Below are 8,912 nucleotides of genomic sequence, written 5' to 3'. Positions count from 1 at the left end.
CTCTTCCAAAAAGAGACACGATCATACATACACGCACATACAGAACACATGCAGAGTTCTCCCCAGAAAAATTTGGAGTTGGTGGTTCAAGTGTATGAGGGAGCAGAGTTGGCAAGCCAAAACATGGCACCTTCATCATTTGTGCTCCAAATCTTTTAGAGAGATTAAGAAACGGCAGGATTTCTAGATCTCAGCCCGAAAAGCTGTCATATTGTATTAGATAATTTTATATATGCTGAAAACTGACTGCATATTTGAAAAACAAACTCTCTTTATTCTTGATTAGACTACATGCAGTGTTCTCACTGGACCCAAATGCTGGTAGAAACAAGTTTTTCCTCTTGCTTGTTTTTATTCCCTCCACCTCGAGAGTTTGTTTTTCAAATATGCAGTCAGTTTTCAGCATATATAAAATTATCTAATACAATATGACAGCTTTTCGGGCTGAGATCTAGAAATCCTGCCGTTTCTTAATCTCTCTAAAAGATTTGGAGCACAAATGATGAAGGTGCCATGTTTTGGCTTGCCAACTCTGCTCCCTCATACACTTGAACCACCAACTCCAAATTTTTCTGGGGAGAACTCTGCATGTGTTCTGTATGTGCGTGTATGTATGATCGTGTCTCTTTTTGGAAGAGTGACTTTCTAAAAATAAGGACTCAGTTCACTTTAAAATCTTAGTAACTACTTACATCACTTTTCCATTTCAACCTCTTTTTTTTGATAACGTTTTGAATGGAAGAAGTGTCAGTAAACAATCCTTAGTGTATAGTCCATTTACTGCATGCAGAAGTATCAACCCATATATAGTGCCTTTTCTAAAATATGTTTAACAGATTGAAGTAATTTTAAACCAGTATATTTACAGATTGGGGAGAATGCTATTGGGCAACAGATTACTAGAAGTGAGGTAGAAACAAGTTATGGAATACTGATTTGAGCTCCAACATACCTTGCTTGATTGTCATTGCACCCCAAATTCAGTGTCACTGGGTAGATGCAAAAAGAAATAGCAAGTTTTAAAAACGTGTTGGATAAGTGGTATCCTCTGTAATGTATATACACACACACACACTTCTTATTGGTACAAGATGATGATAAAACCCAATCAGCGAAAGGTAGTTAGCTGTGGAGAATTTAAATTGTATGGGATGCTCTAGTTTTTACACTACCAGTATTTGACTCGTTGTATTGATGTGAGATTTGGTATGAAACTTGCCCGTGTATTACAGGATCAGCAGACAGGCTGTCCATGTTTACAGTGGTCCTAAGCCTTCATGATGATTTCACCCTTGAAGATTAACACAAAATGCAGTATTTGAAACAGTGTTTATAGAAAACACCATATTGTAAAACTGAGATATAGTATCCTGAACTAGTGCTAAACATTGCATTTGACCCAAATTAAATTCTCATCTTTAATGGATAGAAAAAGTGGCTAATTTTCCCTGTCTTTTGGCAGTAATATCACCATAAGCATTTAGTCTGTAGGTCAGCTCACTAACTTTGCAAAATTATAGTGGCATTATTAGTCTCACTACTCAGCTTCAGCTTGCAGTAAATGGACTACGTTTGGAAAGGGAATTCATTATTTTAAGTGTTTGCAGTAGTACACTTTATCATAGTCTGTGTTCATGATTTTGAATCTTCAAAATGAAGGTTTAACATAAATGAGTCCTATTTTAGAAACTAAACCATTGAAAATGACTTATACCTGTTTTGGGGTGGAAATGACTAAGAGATTTCAGATATGTAAACAGTTGTATCAAACCATCCAGCCTTTTTTTATCAGCTGATGTTAATGGTGAAATACTTTTTGTACCTTGTTGCTGAAAATATTTTTGCATTTCAGCACATCAAGTTACAATAAAGTTGTTACTTATACAGAAATCTTCTATGCATCTTGTACTTTCTTTTGGGTGTTTTCGGCACTATAATTTTCTGGTTTTCGCTTGAGATAAGAGGGTTTTATAATATAATAAATTAAAATAAATATAAAAGGAGGAATGTTGCTGTTCTCATGTAGAAGCTCTTCAGTTAAGAAGCATGGTGCTCTTGTGTCAGTCTGTGCTGGCTTCTAATAACAGTTTGTTCCCGGCTGGGTATTTTTATGTGTTGTGACCTACAAAGTTACAAATAATTTCAGACTTGACTCTTTGAGAAATAACCCTCGTGTTAATGCTGTACGTACTAACAGTGAATCGCTGGGAAGGTAATTTAAATCTTTTTGTAGTGGAAGGTCTCTGTTATTCTGCACGCTGTCCCCTGCCATTCTGTTCGCAATCCCGTGAGACCATTTTCTTGACCTTCAACTGAATAAAGAATATAAGTGCATGTTGGCCATTATATATAAAATCCCCAGTATATCATGGCTTTGGGAAAACATTATTTAGTTTTTGTCCTGAATGGGTAGCTTATTGTATTCATAGATGTTTTGCAGTGTGTTTTAATACTGTCAGAACTTTGTAGAACCACTATATTGCTGCTTTATAGAAAATTCCTTTTGGCTTTAGAGGAAAATGATTAAAATATTAAGAAGCCAGGCACTTAGAAATGGGCACTCGCGAGATAAGTTACTACATCAAGCAACTGTGAGAAAAGTAATACTGACCATTTCAACAAAAAAGTCCTGTACTGCCTAGGTCCCCCTCTTCAGCATATGCCTGAACAGCACAGTTCAGCAGTCCTCTTGCCCTCTTTGCCTGTGACCTAAAGTTTTTAGTAGTATCGTAGTAATGACTAAACCTAATGAACTCAGTTCACTTGATTCTTTCTGAAACCCACCACTCAATTGCTATGGTAGATCTCCACATCTGGTTATCTTAAAGGAAACATATTGGCTTCACCCATAGCACAAACAAAAATTAATTTAATGTACAGTGTGTGCAAGTCACTATAAAAAAAATCATTAAGTGGGCCCCACATTTCAGTTACAAATATTGAAGAGAGAGAATGTTCTTTCTCAGATAGTCTGTAGTAAAGATCTAGCAGGACCTTATCTCAGCTAATGTTTTACTAGCAGCACTGTCTTCAAATATTTTACTACTCTTTACTTGCAGCAGTTTGATAAACATGTTGAACTTTATTTTTAAGTGAAAAAATAGAGTAGCAAGTCAGGGGTGAAGAGGTCTCATTGAAATAATGAAACAATGAACTAGTAACTTGTAGAAAAAAGTCTTGCAGATGAAAATGTTTCTAACTCTTATCCCAACTACGCAGTTAGTTCAATAAAGTATATAGCTCCAAGAAAACTGGCTTGTCTAATTTCTGGACCATCAAGGCTACAATGTCACTCTAAGACCTCTGCTCATTTGTTACATGTATTATGCAACTACCTGGTTAATTGCACAATAAATTTAGACTGGCCACGCATGCAAAGTAATTATCACATAATAAAAATGACTCTCCAGCTATAAAAAAAACAACCAGCTATAAAGTTAGTGCTTGAGAATGTGTAACAACTCTATAGCTGGCTTCTATCCACCTTTATTTTGAATGTGTAGCAGGGCTCTAAAATTACTATTGAAATAAAAAGCCACTCTTCCACAGAGTGCTAACCCTGCCACTGGCTAAGGAATCTCAAAAGAGGTGGTTATTCTTATAGCATGCATTTCTTTGTGCCATTTTTTTAATCTTTATAACTAGCATGCAACTTGTGGGCAAAATATAATTTAAACATAAAATATTGATTTGGTTCTGGATTCTAATGTAACTTCACTTTTAATCAAATATATGGGTGACGTATATTCCAGATAGAGAAAATTAACCTTTTAACTTTGTGTTTTTCTAGTGTTTCAGTCTGAACTTCTACTACAAACAATATTGAAATGAATGTCATGAGGTTACTGCATAATTAAATGCCAATACAAATGTTACTTGCTGAGTTTATTTACATAGATGGTATTAATGATACAACTATTTGCACTACACAGAATGACTGCACTTAAAATTATGATTGTACACTAATTGGGGAGACATTGGTAATTGCTGTTCAAATTGTATCAAATTTCTTAGATTGCTTATCTTGCTGTAAACTTTTTTAAATTTCCACTTTCTACATATAAGAACGTACTTTAATTGTCATCTGTTTTGAAGATTCATTCTTTTGTCTGCTAAAGGGAGCTGAAAGAAATACAAACAGAGAAGAGGAATGAAGCACTTCAGATGTATGATGCAAGGACACTTCCCTTTCCACAATTACAATTGTATACAGATACTGCCAGAAGAGTACACGATTGTGTTGGAAATAGAAGATGACCATTGGCAAACAGTTACCTTTGATACTTTCATATGAAGTCATGTTTCGTTATGCACAATATGACCCTGCACATCTCATTATTTATATGCATGTAGGTTTGGCAAGATTCAATTTTTATCAAAAAACAACCATAAACAGCGATTTCATCTTACACTTGCAGACTGACAGAAACATATTTCCATCAGTAATAATCCAAATTTATAGAAAGGGGACTGTACTGGAACCCTTGCCCCAGGTACTGGAGAAGGAGCGACAGCAGGGGGAGAGAGAAGAAAACAATGGGTGGCCTAAGGATTCCTCAATTAAGCAAATAGCTGCTCCTGCTGGCCTAATAATTCATCAATTAAGCAACTTAGCTGCTAATTCACAGGTAGTGGGCTGGAGGGAGATAACAGGCTACTTAAACCCCTATGGGACTGGGGGAGGGAGCAGGGAAATGGTAGGGGAGAGTATTCAAAGCTTCAGCCTGGTGGCAGCAGGGTCATCATCACTACCCTACCCCTACCAAACAGATCTGTGTGAAGTTTTCCAAAGAGGAAACACAATCACTAAGATGTGTACTCTGTTTTACTGTTTTTGTGTCCTGGTACTGCCTTGATGGTAGATGGTAGAAGTAGCCTGAGGGGAGATGGTGGAAAGTACTCAGTAGTGTAACCTCTGAGGAAGGGTAGAACCCGGTTCCTGGTTTGGTGCTGGTTTGCATTGGGCTGGGTCACGCAGGCCCAAAAAGCTAGCATAAGCATACAAGAATTGCTGTGGCATAGAGGCTTGTAGCTGGAGTAGTATTTCGTACTGTTCCTTTCCCTGAACCTGGCAACAAGTCCCAGCTGAGAGAGAGGAAACCTGACCATGGCTCGGTTGGGGCTGTGCGAGTATATCTGACCAGCAGTTGGGTCAACTAAAGCTATTTGTGAGTTTGTGGTGAATTTGTTAATTCCAGTTATGAAATCCTAAAATTGCAGCTATGTAGCTGCATGCATGGGCAGGCTTGTAAACATTTTTTAAAAATTGAAGTGATCATACCAAAATGCTTCGCTCATCTTGGGGTAAATGCTATCTGGAAGGCTGTTACATAGTCACCTACGTCTTTAATCAAGGTGAATTGTTGAAGAGTAGATATAAACATCTCCTGTATGTACACTTCCGGTGTAAATTCCAGGGTATTTGCATATTTGCTATGTTTATATGATGGAATTTTTCACTCTATTTATGATGATAAAAGATACTTCATCTGCTCTGCCTGAGGATCACTGCAAATTCAGTTTCCCAGATGTAGCTGCTTTGCTTCTATTTTTTTTAATCTTGTTGGTAATATTGGTCGTTAAATAGAAAATGTACCATGCCAGATCTAGTTAATTTTAAAGCAGTTTATAACGGAAATCTAAATTGTATATCAATTTAGGAAAATATGAAATGTTTTACTAGAAATGCTGGAATAGCCGACATCTACTTCTTGACAAGCTGACAGAACCAAAGAATTGAAACTTGATGAATCTTAATGCTTTCTGTCATGTACCTCAATTTTCTCAAATTATTTCTCCAATTAGTCCTAGTCTTTGTGAAGGAATGACTAATGATAATTAATACATTCTTATCATTTACATATTCAGGCTCCGGTATTTCTGAAAAATGCAGATTTGTTATGAGGGCAGGCAAGTTTTTTTTTTCCTTAAGATTATCTTTTGCACTGCTGCTGTATATTTTCAAATGAACCAATTTCTTTAGGCTTGATTAGAGTGAATTTAACCTGTTTTTCCCCCTTTAAAAAGTAGATTTTTAAAATGTCCCACTTTGTTTCCAGATGTGTGCCTTCTGGATGCTCGATTTTGCTTTCCTTTTACCCTTGCACTCTACCCATGGAGGCTGAATCTAGCACAAAGTGAATTTAGTGTTCAGAATTTTATTTCTGCACGATTCTGAAGAGATCATCCATATTAAGGTGCTCACAGTAAAGTTAATGAAAGTGCAAACTTGTTCTGCCAGCCTACCTCAACTCCAAAGCACTTTCAAGGGTGATTAGCTTGGTTCCAATTTCTAATCCATCTGGCCTTTTGTGACAGGCACTTGCCTACTTGAACTGACTTCAAACATAAGTATGTAAAACCTGTAGCAAAGACATCCTGACAGGAAATGAAGATTCACCCTGGAAAAATTAAAATCTTGATGTCTGGTCTAGTTGTCAGTTGAATTCAATGAAAGGGAATGCTTAAAACCTAATGCACAAAAGTATCTGGAGGCTATAACACCATACAACATGGGAGCTTACAAAAATTCAGTGCAATTGACCGAATTACCAGCTAAGACATTGCACCAAGAGCTTCAGTGGCGACGTTTTCCCTATTTTGCTGTTGATCATGCTGAGAGTTTCAGACCACATCAATATCAAAATGTTAAGTTTTGCAGGAAATGTGAGAATCTAGAGCTAGGTGAGTTGCGTATCATGTAGAAAGCTTCACATCACTGTCCTGAGCCATTAAGCACTGATTGAAGATATTGTGTGTGCGTCAAAAAAGAAATGAAGGGTGGAACTCACATTTCCAATAATTGTTTCCATTTGGAAAGACCTTCTAGTGTAGGTGTCTGAGATGTTAAGCATCTCTATGTTAGTGCTGTGAAAAGTTGTGTATCAAATAATCAGCTCTTCAGGAAGTCCACTTGGAATAAGATCAGATATGGTTCCAAGCTAGATCTTGCGTAAATCAGAAGGAAAAAATAATTACCTCTGAATTCTGATTCTTTTTTAGGTTACAGCCATTCTACTTGTTATCTTGCTTCAAGTCAGTGCTATCAACAACGTAGTGACCTTCATTCTCTGCTTGCTTGCAAAGTTCCCACTAATCATTTCCTCTGGTGCTGCTGTAAAACTTTATAGAGGAGTTGGTCTGAATATACTAAATTAAAAGAGAATATTTTCTTTTTAACGTGATGTAACAAAGACAACAAACTTCCTGGCACGAACTATGTTTTGCCCTCGATAGACTCAAAATAATAAAATGAACTTTTTCAGATCTAAACCAGTCCAGTAATTCAATGTTCAGCAACACTGAAAGTAAAACCATATGTGAAGTAAGGCTACAATCTTGTCTCTGTCAGGTATCCCACCACAAGTGTATCAACACGACTGGTATTATCTAACATGTCCTGAAGTCTTACAAGCCAGACTGTGGCCCTGGAGCCTGAGCAAGCTCTTCACCTTCCAGAGGAGCAAGGTTGAGACCCTTACAGTACCCTGCAGAAATATTTGTATTTCTGCTTCCTATGCATTATGTCTACTGAGTCTTAAGAGCTCTAGATACCATCTTCCACCAACGATAAAACAGTTGTTTGCGATTCAGAAGCAATAGCATTAAAAAATAAGCCCTGGAACAGAAACCAGTTCTGATAAGCACTAGAAGGAAAGGAATTGTGGGAATGCAGGATGAGGGGAGGGGAGAGAGGGCAACCTACTGGCCACATGTTTCTACAGTTAACTTTTGCTGAGATGCATTTCCAACCTGCACAGCAAAATAGTAGACATAGATGTTCTAGGACTCTGCTAAAGAGTTGGAAAAGTACACTTTAATTCTGCTCTAACACATGCCCAGTCTCACGCAAATTATGGTGAATAGATGGAACCACAACATTGTCATGGGCTTGCAGTTTTCTTTAAAATATTGTACAAACCATTCCATTTGTGCGTAAGCAAACAACTGCAAGGTCCCACTGAGCAGTAATTTCTCTAATCACTGATAGAAAATGAGTGTATTTAGCATGTCATTTTATCTTCTATGGGTTGAATTTAAGAGGAGAACCCTTGCTAGGATCACAACAAACTATTCAGTGATGAGTTTTCATAAGTAGGGATAGAAATTTCTCTTTGGATCTCTCTCAGCAATCATGTTTTGATGTAGGGCAAGTCTCGCCTCTTGAAACGTTGTAATGGGATTTGGAGAAACACACACAGGAGCCTGTAAGGTTAAAAATGACATTATTCATAGCTATTTAAGAAACAGGCTTATTCCAGTTAGTGAAAAGTAACGGATACTAGTTTGAAAAGAGCATGTTCAATACATTGAAGGGGGGGGTTTCTTTATGCAGTTGCATTAGCATGCTATACATGAATTTTATTAAGTCATGCATTTTCTGTCACTTGTGAGGGCTATAGATTCTGTCTGTAAAGTATTTGGTTGCACTTGAAAATCATTAATGAAAGAGAAAAGCATCTCATCCCTTAAAATATGCAGTAAATACACGGTAGAAAACATCTTTAGAAGTGAAGAAAATTCCAAGAATCTGTCAGCCGCAGAGAATTATCTTCAATAAAAAAGTGAGTAGGTACAATGTATGTATGGGCCTGGGGGGGTGGCTCTTGAGGGACTGCTTAAGCATCCAAGTTATGTCTTTCAGAATCTCGTTTGTAACTTCTACACATGGGAACCTCCCATTGACTCTCCTAATGTTTACTGAAGTTTATGGCCAAATCTTTAAAAAATGAGTGGTGGTTTTGGATGTCTTGTTTTCTGAGTGGGTGTCTTAGTTTGTTTGCACCCCCTCCTCACCAAAAAAAGCCCCAATATGGAGAGGGGAGAAGCACTCAGTATGTTTTAGTTTTCAGACCATCTGTGTAGCGATTTCTGAATGTTGAGTCCCATTATGGTTATAGGTTAGGGACTGA

Source organism: Gavialis gangeticus, unplaced genomic scaffold, assembly GCF_001723915.1.
Source record: "Gavialis gangeticus isolate Ggan-Ray unplaced genomic scaffold, GavGan_comp1, whole genome shotgun sequence".
NCBI lineage: Eukaryota > Metazoa > Chordata > Crocodylia > Gavialidae > Gavialis > Gavialis gangeticus.
This window is presented reverse-complemented; position numbering follows the sequence as displayed.